We start from the raw sequence: 24,438 nt of genomic DNA on the forward strand, positions 1-24,438 counted from the left end.
GTACTCTGCAAGATGTGTGCACTTCAGGACTTCTCCCCAGGGAGCGGGTATAAGGCCTCCTGGTCCGTGTCTGCCTCTCTGTATGCTCCTGGCCAGCCTGCAACTGGGCCTAGCTTATGTGTCGTGCTGTTCCTTCACCTGTCGCTCGGTAGTAGGACCTTCTGCTGGCAACCACTATCCCTGGTAATGCTGGGGCTTTCGTGGTTCCTGGTCCTGTGTGGGTTCAGCTTCAGGTCTGTCAAGGACTTGTAGTTCTCCTGGGATGCCTACTGGGTATAAAGGGACCCTGTAGGCGCGGACCCGGTGTCCGGTTTGTATATCGGGGTGAGCCTATGATGCTCCTCTGCCCCGTCAACTCCTCTCTCCTTTCTCCTCTTGCCATCGGCCACACTCGGGGCCCTCAGAACTCAACTCGTGCTGTAGGCCTTGGCTCGTCTAAGCACAGCAGCCAGCATGCTGCCTTTTCGCTGCTTTCAGCGTCAGCACGCTCTCTTTCTGACTGAGAGACTGACTAACTGCCTGGCTCCACCCTCCATATATATATATCCCTAACGGGCTCCCTCTGGTGGTATGAGGTGGAAGGGTGGAGGTGTTTCTATGTAATGAGGGCCTCTTGTGGAGAAGTCCATCCATGCACCCTGGCTCCTGTGGTACCTGTGAACAGCAGGGTGCCACACAAGCAATTACCTTCATAAGTCACATGCTTAGTGACAGGACGTCCACCTGTGTGCAATATAAGTGTCACATGTCTGTCAGTATATACACTTTACTAGTGATGAGTGAGCCTGCTCGCCACTGCACGGTACTCACCCGAGCATCATGGTGCTCGACAAGCTCGGCGCTCTGCGAGTATTTCCGGGGTTGCTCGGCTGGAGCTCGGGTCCCCTCCCTGCATGTTTGGCGCTCTTTAGAGAGCCAATGAACATGCAGGGATTTCTTGCCATGCACTGTAATGCCGTAGCCATGTTGGTTGTGGCAACACAGTGATTGGCTGGCAACATATAATACTTGGCGCCACTAAGCTCGTCACAGTCTACCCCGGAAACAGGCAGAGTAGGGAGAGCTGCTGCAGAGTCCACAACATATCTATACACTGGGTACGGAAAGTATTCAGACCCCTTTACATTTTTCACTCTTTGTTTCATTGCAACCATTCAGTAAATTTTAAAAAGTTCATTTTTTTCTCAGTAAAGTGCACTCTGCACCCCATCTTGACTGAAAAAAACAGAAATGTAGAAATTTTTGCAAATTTTTTTAAAAAGAAAAACTGAAATATCACATGGTCATAAGTATTCAGACCCTTTGCTCAGTATTGAGTAGAAGCCCCCTTTTGAGCTAGTACAGCCATGAGTCTTCTTGGGAATAATGCAACAAGTTTTTCACTATTTTAACTATTTATTACTATTTATTGTAAAACTCCAAACTATGCCCAGCTTGTTTATGGAAGCCAAACATAAAGGATAAGATCAGCTCTGGATTGTTTTATTGCTGCTTTACAAATTTGTGTACTCAGCTCCTATGCCAACCTATGTCTCCATGATTATGAGCACACTGTTACACTATGGTTGATGTTTGAAAGGGTCGTGTTTGACAAGTATCGGTGCAATGGTTAAACCTATAACTGAGAGCTTAGGCTGGCACTCATGAGAAGTCCTCAGCTGAAGCTCTGCGACCTCAGCATAGAGAAAATGTATGTTTTTTATGGATGGCATTTGCATGAGGCTTACTTACTTAAAGAGAGCCTTGGCAAGAACTCAAAAAGTTGCATGTGAAAAAAGTTTTCTGCAGTGTGTAGGGGTTTGGTAATAAGTGTGCAGATAGAAGGAATGAAGAATACATAGGGGAATGCCCACTGAGCACTGAACCTGCAGCTCCACAAGAAACATTTTAGCAGGTCATAGATGCACATACACTTAAAAAAAACGCATCCTCCTATTGTAAACAGTTTTATTCTCTTTGAATAAACATACAGATAACATGTAGATAACACATTGTAACCTACAGTAACACAGAAGCATCAGGTACATTCTGCGTGCAATCCAGTTGCACCTTTACGTGGAGACATTTTCAGGTTTCAGATTAACTATGAAAACCTCCTCACTTTAAAAATAAAAGATTTAGAGTAAAATCTTACCATTACCTGCATTTTCTACATTGCATATCGTCTTCTAGACACTGATCCCTTATTCTCCATGTAATTAAATTGTAATAATGTAGAATTCTAATACTGATACTCTGGTATTATACTTGTGTCTTGTTTATTATGCTTGTCCCTACTTTGGTACCATGCTTCTCTACTCTGGTGTCAGGCTTCTCTACTCTGGTGTCAGTCTTGTCTACTCTGGTGTCAGTCTTGTCTACTCTGGTGTCAGTCTTGTCTACTGTGGTGTCAGTCTTGTCTACTGTGGTGTCAGGCTTGTCTACTGTGGTGTCAGGCTTGTCTACTCTGATGTTAGTCTTTTCTTCTCTGTTGGCATTATTGTCTTCTCTGGTATCATGCTTTTTTCCTCTGGAATCATGCTTGTCTTCTCTAGTATCATGCTTGTCTTCTCTGTTACCATGCTTGTCTTCTCTAGTATCATACTTGTCTTCTCTAGTATCATGCTTGTCTTCTCTGGTGTCATACTTGTCTTCTGTAGTATCATGCTTGTCTTCTCTAGTATCATACTTGTCTTCTCTAGTATCATGCTTGTCTTCTCTGGTGTCATGCTTGTCTTCTCTAGTATCATGCTTGTCTTCTCTGGTGTCATGCTTGTCTTCTCTAGTATCATGCTTGTCTTCTCTAGTATCATGCTTGTCTTCTCTAGTATCATGCTTGTCTTCTCTGGTGTCAGGCTTTTCTTCTCTGGAATCATGCTTGTCTTCTCTAGTATCATGCTTGTCTTCTCTGTTGTCATGCTTGTCTTCTCTGGTGTCATGCTTGTCTTCTCTAGTATCATGCTTGTCTTCTCTGGTGTCATGCTTGTCTTCTCTAGTATCATGCTTGTCTTCTCTGGTGTCATGCTTTTCTTCTCTGGTGTCATACTTGTCTTCTGTAGTATCATGCTTGTCTTCTGTAGTATCATGCTTGTCTTCTGTAGTATCATGCTTGTCTTCTCTAGTATCATGCTTGTCTTCTCTGGTGTCATGCTTGTCTTCTGTAGTATCATGCTTGTCTTCTCTAGTATCATGCTTTTCTTCTCTGGTGTCATACTTGTCTTCTGTAGTATCATGCTTGTCTTCTGTAGTATCATGCTTGTCTTCTCTAGTGTCATGCTTGTCTTCTCTGGTGTCATGCTTGTCTTCTGTAGTATCATGCTTGTCTTCTCTGGTGTCATACTTGTCTTCTGTAGTGTCATGCTTGTATTCTCTGGTATCATGCTTGTCTTCTCTAGTATCATGCTTGTCTTCTCTAGTATCATGCTTTTCTTCTCTGGTGTCATACTTGTCTTCTGTAGTATCATGCTTGTCTTCTGTAGTATCATGCTTGTCTTCTCTAGTATCATGCTTGTCTTCTCTGGTGTCATGCTTGTCTTCTGTAGTGTCAGGCTTGTCTTCTCTAGTATCATGCTTGTCTTCTCTAGTATCATACTTGTCTTCTCTAGTATCATACTTGTCTTCTCTAGTATCATGCTTGTCTTCTCTAGTATCATACTTGTCTTCTCTAGTATCATGCTTGTCTTCTCTGGTGTCATACTTGTCTTCTGTAGTATCATGCTTGTCTTCTCTAGTATCATACTTGTCTTCTCTAGTATCATGCTTGTCTTCTCTGGTGTCAGGCTTGTCTTCTCTAGTATCATACTTGTCTTCTCTAGTATCATACTTGTCTTCTCTAGTATCATGCTTGTCTTCTCTAGTATCATACTTGTCTTCTCTAGTATCATGCTTGTCTTCTCTAGTATCATACTTGTCTTCTCTAGTATCATACTTGTCTTCTCTAGTATCATGCTTGTCTTCTCTAGTATCATGCTTGTCTTCTCTAGTATTATGCTTGTCTTCTCTAGTATCATGCTTGTCTTCTCTGGTGTCATGCATGTCTTCTCTGGTGTCATGCTTGTCTTCTCTGGTGTCATGCTTATGTTCTCTGGTGTCAAGTTTGTCTTCTATGGTGTCATGCTTGTCTTCTCTGGTGTCAAGCTTGTCTTCTATGGTGTCATGCTTATCTTCTCAGATGTCATGCGTGTCTTTTCTGTTATCATGCTTGTCTTCTTTATTGTCAGACTTATCGTTTCCCTGGTACCATACTTGTCTTCTCTGTTATTATGTTTTTATTTTCTATAATACAATGCTTATCTCTTCTTTGGTATCAAACTTGACTCTTCTCTGGTACTGTACTTGTCTTCTCCAGCACCATACTTATATTTTGAGCACCCTACTTATCTTCTCTGTTACTGTACCTCTATCTTCTCTAGTACTATACTCGTCTTTTCTGGCACTATCACTATATTCTCTGACACCCTACATGTCTTCTCTAGTACTACAGTAGTCTTCTTTGACACCATGCTTATATTTTCTGACACCCTAGTTGTCTTCCTTGGCACCATGCCTGTATCGTCTCTAGTTCTGGACTTATCATCCCTGGCACTGTATCTATATTTTCTGACACCCCACTTGTTTTCCCTGGCACTATACTTGCATTTTCTGACTCCCTACTTGATTTTCTCGGGCACCAAACTTAATTTTTTTATCAAGTGTAGTATGGGACGATATTGTATTAGAACAATACTTTGCAGTAGTCTTGGCATCCTCTTGATATAAGACTTTTCTTTGATAGAACGCTCTATTTCCCTTCATTACCATATTTTTCCCGTGTTGATGGTTTTTTTTTTCTACTTTTGTTCTCGCCTTCTTTTGGTCTTATGCTTTTTCTTTGGGATTATAGCGTTACTCTTTGCTTACATTTACGATTTCTTGTTAATCTATAATTCATTTTCTTTTTTTGGGTCCTTCATTTAGAACTTGTACAGTAGAAAGTCTTTCTTCAATAGACTATACAGAACTCAGTTCAAGAGCACTCGGCCAGCAAGTGTAGATAAACTAATCAAAATTTGGTAACTGTGCCTAGAAATGCAAAATGGAGGCTACAAAAAGATCCTCTATGCGAGATAAATACTAAGGCAGAAATCCCCAAAAACACAAGCGTGAGAACGTGAGCGGAACACTCCTGGAGACGCTGATACAATGTATTGTGACTAGTGCATGGTCTGGTTGGCGGGGCGTGACACAGGAATCGTCATAAATCTTTATGTCACGTTCCGCCCCCTCAGGCGCTTGACTAAACAAATTCATTTTTGCCTGGAGTCTTTTCTCACAGGAGTATTCGAGGCATCCAACCACTGATTCCGAGAACCAGGGTTCTGAAGATCCCCATGTAAGTGGAGATCGTTTGGGCACTCGACTGGTCTTCGACACTACCATAAGAATAATTGGAGAGGCAGTGCGCATGACCAACCACCCTTCCAATCACACTGGGGTCTTCAGAATCAGGATCAGTTTTGGACCCAGAGGTTGTACCCCCCATAGTTTGAGAAGTTATATCCTATCCAATGGACAGGGTATGGCTTCCAAACATGAGAATACCCCTTAATCTTTCTGATCCTAAAACTACTGAAATGTTTCATGTATATATATATATCAGTACCTATAGGAAATTCACACGGGTGACTTTCCGCATAGGTTCCTGGAGTGATGATCATACATATATAGCATTCATGATCTCTCGTGAGCGAAACCAACAATGTAAGAAAATCCCTAGCCCCAGGATTATGAGCAAATACAAGTATTACCTTTTTACTGTGGCCGCCCTGTCTAATGATCATGTCACCTCTCATAATTTCTTCTCCGATCACATCCAAAGCTAAATCCTAAATTCTGCTGGTTTCATCATACCATTGTGTAATGTAAGAAGGTATAGGAAATTACAAAGGAAACTCCTGTTTCCACGTAAATTTTCCTAAATGCCACCTCGTATTTGCTTTATAGAAGAGAAGAAGGTATTTATAAAGAGGGAAGTTGAACTAACAACATGTCCTATGATGCCTTCCCGGGCATTACAGAGGGAGCGGTGGTCACACCTATCGGTATATACTATTATAAAGATCACAATAAACTGTGATCATGATGCTCCAGACATATTGTAGGTCCGAGGCACAGGAGAGGCAGGGGACTGCGCCTGTGCAGTAGCATGTAGCATGTCACAGGCAACGACCAAACCCAACCCGATACCGAGAGGGTTAGAGACAGTTGATTCGCCAATGGCCTTCCATCATCTGTGGGAAGCAGTAAACGGTCTGGAAACTCAGTTTATATATTGACTATGAGGTCACATGTCTTTCAATGAAGAGTAGTCTGTTTCGAAGGCGAACCAGCAAGAATTTTGAAAGTAGCTCTAGATGTGGCTCCAAGACAGAACAAAAGCAAGAATACTTTTTATGAGACTTTCTAAGTCAACTAGTAAAAAAACTGAAGATCTTCTAGATGGACGGGCAGCTGGACGGTTGGAGCCGGTAAGTAAAGTCTTATATCGTTGATAACGGATGAGAATAATGAGTGTGCTTTACAAAAATATATCTACATTTTATATGATTTGGTAGAATTATGAGGAAAACAAAAATGTTTCATTATATTCCGGTCAGCCTTGAATCTCCATGACCAACGTGTTGTGATCTACATCATCGAGTCCAAGACTTTCCACCATTCATGGGTCATTCTGTGTTCATCAAGATTTTTGGAAATACATTCATTTTGATACGGCAGATTTTCCTTTTGGCCCAGGGAGTCCAGGAAACCCAGGAGCGCCTGGAAAACCCATTTCTCCTTTCAGTCCCATTGGTCCATCATCCCCTTTTACTCCAGTTGGTCCTGTAAATCCCGGCAGTCCGTCAAAGCCTTGTGGTCCTGTCTCACCCGGAGGGCCATCAGGTCCAGGAGGACCCAGATCACCTTTAATTCCCTTTTGACCTTTCGGACCTGGTGGGCCCATACTGCCTTTCTCACCTTTAATTCCTGAGCTTCCCTTAATTCCAATAGAGCCTTTTTCTCCGATAGGTCCAGTTTCACCAATAAGCCCTCTTGGTCCTTGAGCACCTGGAGCACCTGTTTCACCAGTGTCACCTTTTATCCCCTTGAGACCTAAAGGTCCTTTTCCTCCAATATCACCTTTAAATCCTCTTGGACCTGCAGGGCCGGGTGCACCTGAAAAAACAATTCATCTAACATTAGTCATTTCTTCTTAAAGATTTTGTTATATAATTCACAGTTCAAAGAACAAATTACTAGTTATATTCTTGTACATAGGAGCAGTATTATAGTAGTTATATTCTTGTACATAGGGGGCAGTATTATAGTAGTTATATTCTTGTACATAGGAGCAGTATTATAGTAGTTATATTCTTGTACATAGGAGCAGTATTATAGTAGTTATATTCTTGTACATAGGGAGCAGTATTATTCTAGTTATATTCTTGTACATAGGGGCAGTATTATAGTAGTTATATTCTTGTACATAGGAGCAGTATTATAGTAGTTATATTCTTGTACATAGGAGCAGTATTATAGTAGCTATATTCTTGTACATAGGGGGAATTATTATAGTAGTTATATTCTTGTACATAGGAGCAGTATTATAGTAGTTATATTCTTGTACATAGGGGCAGTATTATAGTAGTTATATTCTTGTACATAGGGGGCAGTATTATAGTAGTTATATTCTTGTACATAGGAGCAGTATTATAGTAGCTATATTCTTGTACATAGGGAGCAGTATTATAGTAGTTATATTCTTGTACATAGGAGCAGTATTATAGTAGTTATATTCTTGTACATAGGGGGCAGTATTATAGTAGTTATATTCTTGTACATAGGAGCAGTATTATAGTAGTTATATTCTTGTACATAGGAGCAGTATTATAGTAGTTATATTCTTGTACATAGGGAGCAGTATTATTCTAGTTATATTCTTGTACATAGGGGCAGTATTATAGTAGTTATATTCTTGTACATAGGAGCAGTATTATAGTAGTTATATTCTTGTACATAGGAGCAGTATTATAGTAGCTATATTCTTGTACATAGGGGGAATTATTATAGTAGTTATATTCTTGTACATAGGAGCAGTATTATAGTAGTTATATTCTTGTACATAGGGGCAGTATTATAGTAGTTATATTCTTGTACATAGGGGGCAGTATTATAGTAGTTATATTCTTGTACATAGGAGCAGTATTATAGTAGTTATATTCTTGTACATAGGAGCAGTATTATAGTAGTTATATTCTTGTACATAGGAGCAGTATTATAGTAGCTATATTCTTGTACATAGGGGGAATTATTATAGTAGTTATATTCTTGTACATAGGAGCAGTATTATAGTAGCTATATTCTTGTACATAGGGGCAATATTATTGTAGTTATATTCTTGTACATAGGGGGCAGTATTATAGTAGTTATATTCTTGTACATAGGAGCAGTAATATAGTAGTTATATTCTTGTACATAGGAGCAGTATTATAGTAGTTATATTCTTGTACATAGGAGCAGTATTATAGTAGTTATATTCTTGTACATAGGAGCAGTATTATAGTAGTTTTATTCTTGTACATAGGGACAGTATTATAGTAGTTATATTCTTGTACATAGGGGCAGTATTATAGCAGTTATATTCTTGTACATAGGGGCAGTATTATAGTAGTTATATTCTTGTACATAGGAGCAGTATTATAGTAGTTATATTCTTGTACATAGGGGGCAGTATTATAGTAATTATATTCTTGTACATAGGGGCAGTATTATAGTAGTTATATTCTTTTACATAGGGGCAGTATTATAGTAGTTATATTCTTGTACATAGGAGCAGTATTATAGTAGTTATATTCTTGTACATAGGAGCAGTATTATAGTAGTTATATTCTTGTACATAGGGGGCAGTATTATAGTATTTATATTCTTGTACATAGGAGCAGTATTATAGTAGTTATATTCTTGTACATAGGAGCAGTATTATAGTAGTTATATTCTTGTACATAGGGACAGTATTATAGTAGTTATATTCTTCTACATAGGGGCAGTATTATAGTAGTTATATTCTTGTACATAGGGGCAGTATTATAGTAGTTATATTCTTGTACAAAGGGGGCAGTATTAAAGTAGTTATATTCTTGTACATAGAGGCAGAATTATAGTAGTTATATTCTTGTACATAGGGGGCAGTATTATAGTAGTTATATTCTTGTACATAGGAGCAGTATTATAGTAGTTATATTCTTGTACATAGGGGCAGTATTATAGTAGTTATATTCTTGTACATAGGGGGCAGTATTATAGTAGTTATATTCTTGTACATAGGAGCAGTATTATAGTAGTTATATTCCTGTACATAGGGAGCAGTATTATAGTTGATATATTCTTGTACATAGGGGCAGTATTATAGTAGTTATATTCTTGTACATAGGGAGCAGTATTATAGTAGTTATATTCTTGTACATAGGAGCAGTATTATAGTAGTTATATTCTTGTACATAGGGAGCAGTATTATAGTTGATATATTCTTGTACATAGGAGCAGTATTATAGTAGTTATATTCTTGTACATAGGGGCAGTATTATAGTAGTTATATTCTTGTACATAGGGGGCAGTATTATAGTAGTTATATTCTTGTACATAGGAGCAGTATTATAGTAGTTATATTCTTGAACATAGGGGGCAGTATTATAGTAGTTATAATCTTGTACATAGGGGCAGTATTATAGTACTTATATTCTTGCACATAGGAGCACTATTATAGTAGTTATATTCTTGTACATAGGGACAGTATTATAGTAGTTATATTCTTGTACATAGGGGGCAGTATTATAGTAGTTATATTCTTGTACATAGGGGCAGTATTATAGTAGTTATATTCTTGTACATAGAGGCAGTATTATAGTAGTTATATTTTTGTACATAGGAGCAGTATTATAGAAGTTATATTCTTGTACATAGCAGCAGTATTATAGTAGTTATATTCTTGTACATAGGGGCAGTATTATAGTAGTTATATTCTTGTACATAGGGGCAGTATTATAGTAGTTATATTCTTGTACATAGGGACAGTATTATAGTAGTTATATTCTTGTACATAGGGGCAGTATTATAGTAGTTATATTCTTGTACATAGGGGCAGTATTATAGTAGTTATATTCTTGTACATAGGGGGCAGTATTATAGTAGTTATATTCTTGTACATAGAGGCAGTATTATAGTAGTTATATTCTTGTACATAGGGGGCAGTATTATAGTAGTTATATTCTTGTACATAGGAGCAGTATTATAGTAGTTATATTCTTGTACATAGGGGCAGTATTATAGTAGTTATATTCTTGTACATAGGGGGCAGTATTATAGTAGTTATATTCTTGTACATAGGAGCAGTATTATAGTAGTTATATTCTTGTACATAGGGAGCAGTATTATAGTAGATATATTCTTGTACATAGGAGCAGTATTATAGTAGTTATATTCTTGTACATAGGGGGCAGTATTATAGTAGTTATAATCTTGTACATAGGGGCAGTATTATAATACTTATATTCTTGTACATAGGAGCAGTATTATAGTAGTTATATTCTTGTACATAGGAGCAGTATTATAGTAGTTATATTCTTGTACATAGGAGCACTATTATAGTAGTTATATTCTTGTACATAGGGACAGTATTATAGTAGTTATATTCTTGTACATAGGCGGCAGTATTATAGTATTTATATTCTTGTACATATGGGCAGTATTATAGTAGTTATATTCTTGTACATAGAGGCAGTATTATAGTAGTTATATTTTTGCACATAGGAGCAGTATTATAGTAGTTATATTCTTGTACATAGCAGCAGTATTATAGTAGTTATATTCTTGTACATAGGGGCAGTATTATAGTAGTTATATTCTTGTACATAGGGGGCAGTATTATAGTAGTTATATTCTTGTACATAGGGAGCAGTATTATAGTAGTTATGTTCTTGTACATAGGGGGCAGTATTATAGCAGTTATATTCTTGTACATAGGGGGCAGTATTATAGTAGTTATATTCTTGTACATAGGAGCAGTATTATAGTAGTTATATTCTTGTACATAGGGGCAGTATTATAGTAGTTATATTCTTATACATAGGGTCAGTATTATAGTAGTTATATTCTTGTACATAGGAGCAGTATTATAGTAGTTATATTCTTGTACATAGGGACAGTATTATAGTAGTTATATTCTTGTACATAGGGGGCAGTATTATAGTAGTTATATTCTTGTACATAGGAGCAGTATTATAGTAGTTATATTCTTGTACATAGAGTCAGTATTATAGTAGTTATATTCTTGTACATAGGGGCAGTATTATAGTAGTTATATTTTTGTACATAGGGGCAGTATTATAGTAGTTATATTATTGTACATAGGGGCAGTATTATAGTAGTTATATTCTTGTACATAGGGGCAGTATTATAGTAGTTATATTCTTGTACATAGGGGCAGTATTATAGTAGTTAAATTCTTGTACATAGGAGCAGTATTATAGTAGTTATATTCTTGTACATAGAAGCAGTATTATAGTAGTTATATTCTTGTACATAGCGGCAGTATTATAGTAGTTATATTCTTGTACATAGGGGCAGTATTATAGTAGTTATATTCTTGTACATAGGGGCAGTATTATAGTAGTTATATTCTTGTACATAGGGGCAGTATTATAGTAGTTATATTATTGTACATAGGGGCAGTATTATAGTAGTTATATTCTTGTACATAGGGGCAGTATTATAGTAGTTATATTCTTGTACATAGGGGCAGTATTATAGTAGTTAAATTCTTGTACATAGGAGCAGTATTATAGTAGTTATATTCTTGTACATAGGAGCAGTATTATAGTAGTTATATTCTTGTACATAGAGTCAGTATTATAGTAGTTATATTCTTGTACATAGGGGCAGTATTATAGTAGTTATATTTTTGTACATAGGGGGAAGTATTATAGCAGTTATATTCTTGTACATAGGAGCAGTATTATAGTAGTTATATTCTTGTACATAGGGGGCAGTATTATAGTAGTTATATTCTTGTATATAAGAGCAGTATTATAGTAGTTATATTCTAGTACATAGGGGCAGTATTATAGTAGTTATATTCTTGTAATTGGGGGCACTATTATAGCAGTTATATGCCTGTAAACAGGAGCAGTATTATAGTAATTATATTTTTGTACATAGGGGGCAGTATTATAGTAGTTATATTTTTGTACATAGGGGGCAGTATTATAGTAGTTATATTTTTGTACATAGGGGCAGTATTATAGTAGATATATTCTTGTACATAGGGGCAGTATTATAGTAGTTATATTCTGGTATATAGGAGCAGTATTATAGTAGTTATATTCTTGCACATAGGGAGCAGTATTATAGTAGTTATATTCGTGTACAAAGAGGCAGCATTATAGTAGTTATATTCTTTTACATAGGAGACAGTATTATAGTAGTTATATTCTTTTACATAGTAGCAGTATTATAGTAGTTATATTCTTGTGCATAGGAGCAGTATTATAGTAGTTATATTCTTGTACATAGGAGACAGTATTATAGTAGTTACATTCTTTTACATAGTAGCAGTATTATAGTAGTTATATTCTTGTACATAGGAGCAGTATTATAGTAGTTATATTCTTGTACATAGGAGCAGTATTATAGTAGTTATATTCTTGTACATAGAGGCAGTATTATAGTAGTTATATTCTTGTACATAGGAGCAGTATTATAGTAGTTATATTCTTGCACATAGGGGCACTATTATAGCAGTTATATTCTTGTACATAGGATTAGTGTTGAGCCACCCCCGTAGTGTTCGAGTTCGGTTCGGTTCATCGAACACCCGTGTGTTCGCCGAACTGTTCGTCGAACTGTTCGTCGAACACCTTCGAACACCGTTAAAACCAATGGCAGGCAAACAAAAACACATAGAAACACATAGAAAACACCTTCAAAGGTGTCCAAAAGCTGACAAACTGCTCAGAAGACACAACTAACACATGGAAAAGTGACAAGTACATATAGTCATGCGAAAAGAAAAGAGGTGGAGGAGTAAAAGGAGGGGGAGACACAGATATAGGCATGTCATGCCCTTCTAAAATCCAAAAAGTGAGAAGCCGACACGGCCAGTCCGCTCCTGCCCGTGCCACCTCCGTGTCGCCGTGTTTGTGCCAGAGCTGCGGTGGACCCTGACGGCCAGCAACCCTCTCCCAATACTGGTGCCTGTCCGCTGGTGGGTCGAGCGAGCCCCCCTGTGGTGGAGGCAGCTCTAAGCTTTTTAATTTAAATTGTCTCTCTAATTTGAATGAATACACTTTAAATCCATTTACAAGGATCTATTGGAGGGCAAGTCTCATGCCAGCAGCCGCGGTAATTCCAGCTCCAGTAGCGTCCACTAAAGCTGCTGCAGTTAAAAAGCTTTTATAAGGATCGAGCTCGGCTGTCCACCGCAAGGCGTCCTACCGCCAGTCCCAGCCCCTATGCCTTGTGGTGCCTCCTGATGCTCTTCACTGAGTATCCCATGGTCCCGAAGCATTTCCTTTGAAAAAATTAAGTGTCTAAACTACAGGTGGTGTAGCTTGCTTAACAGCCGGGATAATCCGCTGACTAGCAGACACTGCTACTAGGCACAAAGTATTTCCTGGGCTAGATGCAGTTAAAAATTTGTAATTAGATACTCTCGTTGGATGCTGAGAAAGCATTCCATAGAGTCTCCTGGCACGCCATATATGATTCTCTTAAAAAGCTTGGGGTAGGGGTCTAGGGGACCCTTTTATAGCCAAAATCACGGCCCTGTATCGCAATACGTCACCTAGGCTGAAGATAAATGGAACTGTAGCACCCTGAGGGCTCGGTTGCTACAGAGGTATTGCACCTCACCCAGAGGTGTGATATCTCACTCTCAGGTAAGGATGGAGTGTGGATCAGGACCCGACACCTGCATGCATTACACCACATTGCCGTGGGGCAGGGCGACCAATATGCCCCTGAGATGGGCACGACAGTCCCTGTCCCTGGCTGGAGTGGGGGGAGGGAACACTGAGGAAGGGGAACCCTGTAGTGCAGGAGCAGGGAGGAAGCAGTTCCTGGGTGCATTGAGAAGGGAGTATAAAAGGTGGGCACCATCTTAGTTCAGTGCAGAGAAGTCTGAGCAGAAGTGGCAGGGAGCAGGGGCTCTGCATGAGCTCTGCTCCGGAGGCGGGCCTAGTAACAGAGGCCCAGGCCTGGAAGAGGGAGAAGGAAGGAAGAGGAGCGGAGAAGGCTCCAGGAACGAGGAATGAAGGGATCCCAGGGGTGCGGACGGGCGAGTCGCCATCGCACGCCCGAATCCACCTGCGTGGAGGGGTCAGGCCAAAGGGGGAGACCGGTCCCCGAACTAGTGGAGGCAGGAAACGACCCTCAGCTAGAAATCGGAGGCTCTGACATTTTATGTGGCGCAGCCCCTCGCTACACCCGCTAGGAAGGCACCACATAGGGTCAGGGAAACTGGCGCCAAGTTTACCAAAAGGAGGCCCGAGGCAGCCGGACAGAAGTGTTGGTAAGAAAGGCCAGACAAAGGACACACAAAGGGGGTCCTGTGAAGTGCTCCAAAGTTATCTGGGAGTTGTCTGAGCCCCTCACCTGGTGAGCACAGTACGACGTGGGCAGCCGTTACCTGCAGACGTGGTCTGGATAATAAGAACTGTGAGTAAAAGCCCTGGACTGCATCACTGACTCCGTGTCGTTACTGCTGCTGCCCTGCACCATCACCCCCATCCTCCGCATACACTGCCCTGAGGCTATACTCCTCCCGTGGGGAGTTATGCTACGCTCTGCTGCACCCACAACACCAGCCTCAGCGGTCTGCCCTGTAGCGGCGGTTCACTCTGACCGCAATCCACGAGTGGCGTAGTCGGACATTTAAACATCAAAACCACATAAATAGTTCCGCCACTGGTTTGACCGCCCTGAGCCACGGAACCGGGTCGCCGCCACGAAGACTACAACCACCAGCATCCACCAAAAAGGGTCCGGCTCCGGGTGTCCCAAGGCCCAGGGGGCGCGTCAGAACATTTTCATCACCTTTCACAATCACCAATGGGACAAGGCAGGGATGTCCTCTGTCCCCTCTCTTATACATCCTAGTGACGGAGCACCTGCTCTCATCAATTCGCCATAACCCCAATATTAGGTGGATTGAGGTGGGAGGCACCGAGTACAAGTGCTCTCTATTTGCTGATGATGTCCTAGTATATATCACTCAATCACATATATCCATCCATGCTGTTATGGCTGAAATAGATCACTTTGTTACATGGTAAAATTTTAAAATCAATGCAGCGAAGTCTGAGGCCCTCGATGTCTCCCTCCCCAAATCCATATAGGATTCCATCCAGTCCAACTTTCCCTTTGCCTGGCCCTCACAGGGTATCAAATACTTAGGAATTCCTATTCATAGAGACCTCTCCCATCTATGTTATCTTAATTTTTTGCCCTTTATTGAACAACTCCATACAGACCACGGTTGGCAAGTTAGAACTGTAAGATTCACTATGTGAACCACTGGTGTTTTGTGGAAAAGCACATGTACACTGCGTTCCAAATTATTATGCAAAAAGTGTTTAGGAGTGATAAGAGAAGAATTTGTTTGTTTGTCAGTTAAACTCATTGATGGTGATGTGTGTCAGGGCTCTTTATATCACTGTAAGCAATTGCAGACACCTATGCTAATTAGTTTGGCAGATGTGTCCAATGAAAGGCAAGACTACTTAAGAAGGCTGTCTCACATTATTAAGCAGCCTACATTTTCTGCCAAAATGGGAAAGAAAAAGGATGTGTCGGCTGCTGAGAAGCAACAAATTGTGGAGTGTTTAGGTCAAGGCATGACTACAATCAACATTGTGCGATGATCAGGATGAAGTGTCTTGGCAATCAAGAAGTATGTAGCTAATTCACAGTACACACGTGTGCGTGCTGATAAGGGCAAATTGAGGACTCTTTCCTACAGGCAATTACGTCAGGTTGAAAGAGCAGCGGCAAAAAAGCCTTGTCATAGCAGCAGACAAGTTTTTGAAGCTGCTTGTGCCTCCAACGTCCCCCGAACAACAAGATGCAGGGTCCTTCAGAGGTTTGCAGCTGTGCATATGACGCGCCCCCTGGGCCAGTGCTGTTAGGGGGATACCCGGAGCCGGATCAGATGGGGGTTGTAGTCTCCGAGTGGCTGTGACCCGGTCCGTGCCCAGGGTGTCAAGCTCAGTGTGTGGCAGTCCTACAGATGTTATTAGTTCTTAGTGTCGACTACGCCACCCGTTGATTTGCGGTCAAAAGGCCGCCGCTGCAGCAGGGTCCGCTGAGGCTGGTGGTATGTGTGCAGCTTCGGGTAGTATAACCCCCAACGGGAGGGGTATAGCCTCAGGGGGTCAGGTGTAGAGGATGGTGGTAGTGGTGGTGCAGTGTGGATGGTAAGAAGACTCAGAGTCGGGCTGTGCAGTTCAGGGTTTTTACTTACTGCTGTTCTTGTGGTCACTCTGGCCTTAAGTGACCGCCCGAGCCATGCTGCGTCCACCAGGTCCTGGACTCGGCCAACCCCCAAGCAATTCTGGAGCGTGGTCCTGAGCTCCCTTTCTGACTGTCCTCTCTACTGGCCTTTCTCACCAGGGGTCCACTTATATCCGGCTCCCTCGGGCCTCTTGGTGGGTGCACCTCTTCGGGGTTCCCTGACCCTATGCCTGGTGTGCCTTCTTAGTGGACTTAGTGAGGGGCTGCTCCACATATAATGACGCAGCCTCCGGTTCTTAGCTGAGGGTTGTTTCTCTCCTCCACTAATTTGGGATCCGGTTCCCTTGCGTGCCAACCCTTCACCCTTCTGTTCTAATTCTGGGTTCTTGGGGTTCCTTCTTCTCCCCCTCTGGGTCCTTCTCTTCTCCTCTCTCTCTTCTCTCTGCAGGCGCTCCTGGACCTCTCTCAGGACTGACTAACCCTCTACAGAAGACTGACTGACTGACCCTGATCTAAGATGGTTCCCACCTTATATACTCCCTCTATGTGTGAGCTCAGGTGACCAGCACCCAATGAGCTCCTAGCACTACCCAGACTGCTCCCCCTATCTGCCCCTACACTACTGGGATGTTCCACCCCCCTCCCACTCCAGCCAGGGACAGACACTGTCGTACCTGCACATATACCTAGTGGGAGTACCATCGGTCTGTCCCTCGGAAATGGGATGTATGTAGTGCATGCAGCTAACTGAGCTCAGTTCCACACTCCATCCTTACCCGGGAGTGGAATACCACACCTCTGGCTTGAGGTGCAATACCCCTGTAGCAGCCGAATCCTCAGGGTGCTACATTCCCCCCTGGTAAATCACAGCACGTCCTCGGGCTGTAAGAGAATAAACATCCAAAAACATACAAATTTTTTTTCATAACAACATTAACATATAAAACATTATATATATATAAAACTTTTCATAAATAACATTCTTGTTTTGTTCCTCCGGCCACGGTGCTACTTGTGACCGGGTAAAGTGCGACAGTCTCTTGTGGAAGAAAAACAACAGTTTCCTATAAAACCAGTAGGGGACGCCTTAAAAAGCGCAACTATGTACAAGGGGAATATGGCCGCTCTCAGTCCTCGGCCAATGGGGAAGAGGAATGGCTGTTCATAGTCCTCAGCCTGTTGGGGAATAGGGACACACGGGTACAGTTCAATTTGCTGGTCCCAACGGGGACTATATTTTAACTAGCAGCAGTAACAGTTCTTATACCCTGACGGGTAACTATGTACAGTCTCTTTACCGTACTTTAATGACGGCGTCCTCCTGCTCCTTCTCTGTCTTCAGACCCGTCCGGGTCCTCTTGCTCCTCCTCACACCGCAGCTCCTCCTCCGTCAGGCGATGTACATGGAGGGCGTAAGGTCCTTTGGCACACTTATGCCGGGTGAATGTGACCTCGTCCCCTACGTACAGGTCACGACCTCTGTGTCCCTCCGGCAGATGGCTTTCTACGTCTCTGCGGGTTACAAAGACGTCGCCGGGGGTATGATGGTCTTTTATGAAGCCCCACCCATGCTGCAGGTTGAATTTAATCACAGTCCCGGTGGTACGGGGACCATGAGCTGCACGGGGGTTCCTCCTGGTCCGGCTCTTCTGCCCTGCGCTCTGTTCCTGCAGCCGCTGCTCACGGATCCGCCTCTCTTTCCGCTCTTGCTCGAAGGCTGCCAACTGCTGGCGGCAGCACTCCACTCGCTCTGCTGCGGCTGCCCGCGTTTCTTGAGTGAACCCCATGAGGTCTCCTCCGGTGGGGTCCCACTCAAACTGCGCCTCCTCCAACGAGAGCGGGGTCATCTTGACAGGCACCGGAGGCGGTATCAGGGGCTCATCCAGGGGTCTTTCTTTTCGGAGTCGGGGATGGTGGTACTCCGGTGGCCACGCAGGGGGCTGCCCATCCGGGCAAGTGTGCTGGGCAAATAGGTCTTCACCCAGGTGTGGCGCTGTGGATGTTGAGGGCGCGGAGGTGGTAGAGGCGCCCAGGTTTTCCAGGCCTTGCGACCAGGCTTGGGGCACCCTGAAGGTGAAGGGCACCGTGAAGACGGCGGCACCCGGGTGTTCCTGGCCTTGCGACCAGGCCGGTGGTTCGGCAGAGGTAGAGGGCGCTGTTGGTACTGCGGCGCCCGGGGGCACTCGGCCTTGCGACCAGGCCGGTGGCTCCGCGGAGGTAGGGGGCGCTGTTGGAATTGCGGCGCCCGGAGGTACTAGACCTTGCGACCAGGCCGATGGTATTTCCTGCTTCGCCGCGCTCAGGATTGAGGCGCGTGACGTCACAGGGGTCGCGGCCGCGGCTTCTGCTTGAGGCCTAGTCTGGCACGGTGACGATGCAGCGACGGGCACGGCAGGGGGAATTTCGGGCTCTGCGACGGGGAGCTGGGACAGGTACACGGTTTCTCGGCTCGGGGTAGAGACGTCCCCTTTACCTGCCTCCGTCCGTTCAGCTCCCTTCTCGGCGCCGTCTCCTGCCTTCATTCCTCCTGCGCCATCCTCAGAGGCGGTCTGTCTCCTCGTCTCGGGCGGCGTGCTCCGCTGACGGGTTCCGGTCTGCTGGGCCATCTCACGGCTCCACTCCGTCAGCGTGTCTTGCTGCACCTGGGCCATCCTCCGTGCGAGGCCCTCCAGCGCGGTCTGTGCACACTCCCGGTCTCGGGGGAGCTGTGCTAGGATCTCCACTAAGCCTAGTGGGGTTGTTGCTTGCAGCAGGCTCCTGACCACTGGGTCGGTGCTGCCTGTCTCTCCCTCCATCTCCGGGTACGCTTTCTCTGGACTCTCTTCCAGACGTCTTGTCTCCGGGTGCGCTCTCTCCAGACTCCTCCAGGCTGCACCCATCTTCGCTCCTTTGTTCTGTCCCCGCCCACATTGAGGGTGGTCCCGGGGCAACTTAGTGATTGTCAGTTCCAGGGGCAGTTCTCTCACGCTGATGGACACTTCCAGCATCACAGTCTCTGTTGGTGGGCGCGGTTTCCGCTTTTGGCGCCATTCTTCGACCTGGCCCACGATGGGAGGTGGCCTTTTGCCACCCTCTGGCACGCCCATAATGGCGTCCGCTCTTCCAAGGCGGGAAATCTTTGGAAATGGCGGGAATCGTCTCCCAGTGGCGGGAAACTCCATGGATGGCGGGAAAAAGCTGCAAATGGCGGACAACCGGCGGGAAACGACCTGTGATGGGGTCCGTTGGCGGGGACCCTCCGGAACCGGCAGGAGACTTCTTTTTGAGGTAACGGTGAACTTTTCTTCAGGCACGCAGTACCCGGTTGTTGCGGGCACGTTATCCTGCCGACTACGCCAAAGTTGACGCGCCCCCTGGGCCAGTGCTGTTAGGGGGATACCCGGAGCCGGATCAGATGGGGGTTGTAGTCTCCGAGTGGCTGTGACCCGGTCCGTGCCCAGGGTGTCAAGCTCAGTGTGTGGCAGTCCTACAGATGTTATTAGTTCTTAGTGTCGACTACGCCACCCGTTGATTTGCGGTCAAAAGGCCGCCGCTGCAGCAGGGTCCGCTGAGGCTGGTGGTATGTGTGCAGCTTCGGGTAGTATAACCCCCAACGGGAGGGGTATAGCCTCAGGGGGTCAGGTGTAGAGGATGGTGGTAGTGGTGGTGCAGTGTGGATGGTAAGAAGACTCAGAGTCGGGCTGTGCAGTTCAGGGTTTTTACTTACTGCTGTTCTTGTGGTCACTCTGGCCTTAAGTGACCGCCCGAGCCGTGCTGCGTCCACCAGGTCCTGGACTCGGCCAACCCCCAAGCAATTCTGGAGCGTGGTCCTGAGCTCCCTTTCTGACTGTCCTCTCTACTGGCCTTTCTCACCAGGGGTCCACTTATATCCGGCTCCCTCGGGCCTCTTGGTGGGTGCACCTCTTCGGGGTTCCCTGACCCTATGCCTGGTGTGCCTTCTTAGTGGACTTAGTGAGGGGCTGCTCCACATATAATGACGCAGCCTCCGGTTCTTAGCTGAGGGTTGTTTCTCTCCTCCACTAATTTGGGATCCGGTTCCCTTGCGTGCCAACCCTTCACCCTTCTGTTCTAATTCTGGGTTCTTGGGGTTCCTTCTTCTCCCCCTCTGGGTCCTTCTCTTCTCCTCTCTCTCTTCTCTCTGCAGGCGCTCCTGGACCTCTCTCAGGACTGACTAACCCTCTACAGAAGACTGACTGACTGACCCTGATCTAAGATGGTTCCCACCTTATATACTCCCTCTATGTGTGAGCTCAGGTGACCAGCACCCAATGAGCTCCTAGCACTACCCAGACTGCTCCCCCTATCTGCCCCTACACTACTGGGATGTTCCACCCCCCTCCCACTCCAGCCAGGGACAGACACTGTCGTACCTGCACATATACCTAGTGGGAGTACCATCGGTCTGTCCCTCGGAAATGGGATGTATGTAGTGCATGCAGCTAACTGAGCTCAGTTCCACACTCCATCCTTACCCGGGAGTGGAATATCACACCTCTGGCTTGAGGTGCAATACCCTTGTAGCAGCCGAATCCTCAGGGTGCTACACATACGCCATCCTGTCGACCTCCTCTATCCACTTCACACAAGCAGAAACGGCTCCAGTGGGCCAAACATTACATGAAGACTGATTTCAAAACTGTTTTGTTCACGGATGAGTGCCGTGCAGCGCTCGATGGTCCAGATGGATGGAGTGGAGGATGGCTGGTTGATGGACACCCCACGCAAACACGGCTACAGCGCCAACAAGGAGGAGGTGGAGTAATGTTTTGGGCTGGAATCATGGGGAGAGAGATTGTCGGCCCCTTTAGGATCCCTGAAGGCGCTAAAGATGAACTCCATAATGTATGTGGATTTTCTCAAACAGCACTTCCTGCCATGGTTCAAGAAGAAGAACCGTGTATTTCACAGCAAGATAATTTTTCTGCATGATAGTGCACCATCTCATGCTGCACATAAAACATCTGCATCTCTGGCTGATATGGGCATAAAAGGGGACAAACTTATGGTGTGACCCCCATGCTCCCCTGACCTCTACCCCATTCAGAACCTTTGGAGCATCATTAAAAGGAGTGTCTATGATGGCGGGAGGCAGTTCACATCTAAGCAACAGCTCTGGGAGGGTATTCTGTCCTCATGCAAAACAATTGAAGCAGAAACCATCCAAAACCTGACAAATTCAATGGACGAGAGAGTTCAGAAGCTCCTTTCGAACAAGGGGTCCTATGTGAAAATGTAACATCACCTAGAATAAAGTTTTGAGTTGAAAACTGTTTGATTTCAGTTTCTAACAACCTGTTAATGCTTATAATTTCAAAAATGACCATTTTTTTGGTCTTTATTAAAATGAAAAGGTTGATCGAAAAGTTTGGGGGATCTAAGAGTGTGGCAACCCAGTAGTCAGGATTACTTCGAATTCTGACAATATGAGGGTCATGCTGCAGGTAGTGCAGCAAGAAGGCACTTATGTGTCTTGCGCATCTCGGAGCCCCAAAATTATTTTCCGGGCTAGATGCAGCTAAAAATTATTTTTAATTTTAAATCTGGTGGAGCTTATTATAGATGGCCTAATAGGATCAGTGCTGCACTCTGCTACAAAGCCCAAATTATTTTCCAGTCAAGATACAGATAAACATGATTAGTAATTTGAAAGCTTAAAACGGTTGGTAGGGTGATTTTAACCAATCATCAAGCTTTTACTCTCCCCAGGATGACACAGGGGTAGAAAAGTCGTTTCGGATCCATGATTTGTTCATCTTTATGAACGTGAGTCTGTCTACATTATCAGTGGAGAGCCGCGTGCGCTTATCTGTCAGCACACCACCAGCAGCGCTGAACACACGTTCAGACAGAACGCTGGCTGCGGGGCATGACAAGATCTCCAAGGCGTAAGTGGCGAGCTCCGGCCATTTATCCAGATTGGAAGCCCAAAAAGAGCAAGGGTCCAGTGACACAGTCGTGGCTTCAATGTTTACTTGGAGATAGTCCTGTACCATCGTCTCTAGGCGTTGACTATGTGTCAGACTTCTTGTCTCCTGTGGCCTTGCAAAGGATGGGCTAAAAAAGTGGTGAAATGATTCCGCAAAATTGATGTTACCAGCAGATACTGTGGTTCTGTTACGGTTTGAGTGCTGAACACTTGACGGTCCCACGGTTGGCAAGTTGGAACTGTGAGATTCACTACGTGCACCACTGGTGTTTTGTGGAAAAGCCCATGTAAGATTCTGCAACAGTCTCTGCTGATACTCCTGCATGCGTGCATCCCTTTCTATGGCAGGAATAATTTCGGCAAATTTACTTTTGTACCGGGGATCTAACAGTGTGGCAACCCAGTAGTCAGGATTATTTCTAATTCTCACAATTCGAGGGTCATGTTGCAGGTAGTGCAGCAAGAAGGCACTCATGTGTGTTGCGCATCCAGGAGCACCAAGTCCCTGTTGTGTTGGTGGCGAGGTAACAATCATGCTTCCTTCCTCTGTCCTCTCCCCCCAACCTCGCACAACAGAAATGTGATCAAGGTCTCCCTCATCTAATGAGTCTTCCATCAGTTCGTCCTCCACTTCTTCCTGGGCTCCTGCACCTTCCTCACTAGTTTGGCTGCTACCATGCGCCCTGGTAAAACCATCTGCCCCACCCTCACATGCCTGCCGCCTTGGTGCTGCCGACCGTCTGGACCTTGCAGATGTTAGCCCTTCCGCATACAACTCCTCCTCCTCTACTTCCTCCACCTCCTCTTGTGCCACCACCTGACTCCGAATTCTGTTTAACATGTGCTCCAGCATGTAAATCACCGGAATAGTCATGCTGATAATGGCATCATCAGCACTAAACATCTTCGTCGCCATTTCAAAACTGTGCAGAAGGGTGCATAGGTCCCTGATCTGAGACCACTCCTCCAGCGTGATTTGCCCCACCTCTGGATCTCGTTGGCCCAGGCTATACGTCAGAACGTATTGCACCAGGGCTTGTCGGTGCTGCCACAGTCGCTGCAACATGTGCAGAGTTGAATTCCACCGGGTAGGCACATCGCATTTTAGCCGGTGAAGTGGCAGGCCCAACGACTTCTGTAGAGATGTAAGTCGCTGAGCTGCGGGATGCGAACGGCGGAAGTGAGCACACAGCGACCGTGCGCTCTGCAGAAGGCCATCTAGTCTGGGATAGTGGGCTAAAAATTGCTGGACAACCAGGTTCAACACGTGAGCCATACAAGGCACGTGTGTGACATTGCCCCGGCGAAGGGCTGCACCCAGGTTTGCAGCATTGTCGCACACGGCCTTCCCTGGTTTCAGGTCCAGTGGAGACAACCATTCATGAAATTGGTTCTCCAGAGCTGACCACAACTCCTCAGCTGTGTGACTCACATTTCCCAGACATTTCAATGTAAAAACCGCCTGATGACATTGAGCCCTACTGCCAGCATAGTAAGGAGGTGTGCAGGATCCCTTCTGCGCAGTTAGAAAGCTTGTGGCATGACCAGACAGGCTTTGGGTGCAGGTGGAAGACCGAGAGGAGGTTGAGGAGGCAGAAGCAGTGGAGGAACTTTGACATAAAGAGGATTGACGCACAACTCGTGGGGACGGCAAGACTTGGACAGCAGCCCCTTGTCCTGCTGTCACCATAGTTACCCAGTGCCCAGTCAGCGACATGTAACGCCCCTGTCCATGCCTACTCGTCCAAGTGTCTGTGGTGAAATGCACCCTGTCACACACAGAGTTTCTCAAAGAAGCGGTGATGTTGTGTGCGACATGCTGGTGGAGCGCAGGCACACCTTTCTTTGAGAAGTAGTGCCGACTGGGCATCTGGTACTGGGGCACTGCGACGGACATAAGGTCTCGAAAATCCTCTGTGTCCACCAGGCGGAAAGGCAGCATTTCTGTAGCCAAGAGCTTGCAGATGGTGAAATTCAACCTCTTAGCTTTCTCATGGCTAGGAGGAAATGGT

Source organism: Phyllobates terribilis, unplaced genomic scaffold (genome assembly GCF_046119375.1).
Source record: "Phyllobates terribilis strain yellow unplaced genomic scaffold, ASM4611937v1 Scaffold_3__8_contigs__length_932513732, whole genome shotgun sequence".
Classification (NCBI taxonomy): Eukaryota; Metazoa; Chordata; class Amphibia; order Anura; family Dendrobatidae; genus Phyllobates; species Phyllobates terribilis.